Raw genomic sequence first — 1,661 nt, 5'->3', positions numbered from 1 at the left:
TGATTGTGATGGTTTGGTTTTGCTGTCAACTTGGCCAGGTGATGGTGTCCAGTTGTCTGGTCAGGCAGGTACTGGCCTAACCGTTGCTGCAAGGATATTTCATGGCTGGTTGATAAACAGGAAGGCAGGTTTATTAAATCATCAGTCAGTTGATTGCAGCTATGGCAGACTCCATCTACAATCAATTAGGGCCACATATCTCGAAAAGGAGATAATTCAATTAGCTGAATTTTTATCTATTCACTTGAAGACTCTTAAGGAAGTAGAATTTTCTCTGCGGAGAGAGAACTCCTCTCCTGTGGAGTTCACTGAGACCCTTCCTTGGAGTCACCAGCTTCACAGCCTGCCCTGTGGATTTTGGACTCTTGCATTCCCACAGTCACATGACACACCTTTATAAATCTCATATTTATGGATATCTCCTGTTGGTTCTGCTTCTCTAGAGAACCCTGACTAATATAATAATGGTTGGATACCAACAATTTCTTTCAAAGGAAAACAGCTTTATTGGTACCTATAATGACATTTATTTCTCTTATATTTGACCTAAGTTTTCTGTATCTCCCAAACTGTCCAGTGCATTGAAAGCTCAATAAATGATCAAGTTTCATTCAATTATTGCTTGTTTTCCCTCAGCTCATTATCATGTGTTTTAGACCTAGAAGAGACTATGCATATAACTAATAACTTAGAGCAGCGAGTGCTCATAGGGTTCATTTATTCACTGGGTCTTAGAGGACCTCATTGCATACCTCCTCAATAAAAATCTCTAGAGAAAGTTTATTTGTCAGGGGCCAGTCAAAAACAACAACAACAGAAGCCACCTAAATGTTCCAAATTGAAGACATTTACTAATATATTATCTGAAAAAAAACCAATGGGGCAGTGAGGCACACCGTGATTAGCCATAGTGGGAAGTTTCTCCTGCCTCTAAGACTGTGGGGAGGAATAGGAGGAGTAACTATCTGCAGCACTTAGATGCTAGGACTGTCCAGGCAGCTGAAACTTTGCTGGGGGTTTTCCTGTGAAAGAACTGGGACCAAACGGACTGAGGCTGTCCATTTGCACCTGGGACCATGGAAGGAACCCAGCCACATTCAGAGATATTGTCCTAGGCTGGGGTTTGAGGCTGCTAAAGTAACTTTTCCCTTCCTCTTACCCACCAGTCTCCTGCTAGTCTTTCCCACTGGCCAAACCCAACCAGAAGCCAGCTGGCAAGCAATGCTAGGAAATGTTGCCTGCTTCAATCAACCCCAAAGTAAATGAAAGAAGGGCAAAAATATAGAACTGAGAGTAAGTAGACGAGTGATTGATAGGTATGCTGCTGAAACATATGCACATCCAGTAAATAGTAGCAGGTGATTTTGATGTTCACCACTTGCTAAAATCCCCAATCCAGAAACACCCCCGCCCCACACACACATTTTTCAGATGGGGAAACTGTGTTCCAGAAAAGCAAAGTGACTTGCCTAAGCTCCCACAGTTACTCATGAATTGACATGCCACACTTCCTGCAGGGTCCTCTGTGTTCAGTAAGTGAGAATAATAATGAATCTATGAAGTGGTTTATCTTAGAAGAATGACATTTCTAAGTATGTTTACAAAATATGTGGCGAGTTAAATTTAGATCTAGTAAACCAACATTTTTCTTTGCTGTTTCA

The sequence above is a fragment of the Tamandua tetradactyla genome, chromosome 6, assembly GCF_023851605.1.
Source record: "Tamandua tetradactyla isolate mTamTet1 chromosome 6, mTamTet1.pri, whole genome shotgun sequence".
Classification (NCBI taxonomy): Eukaryota; Metazoa; Chordata; class Mammalia; order Pilosa; family Myrmecophagidae; genus Tamandua; species Tamandua tetradactyla.
This window is presented reverse-complemented; position numbering follows the sequence as displayed.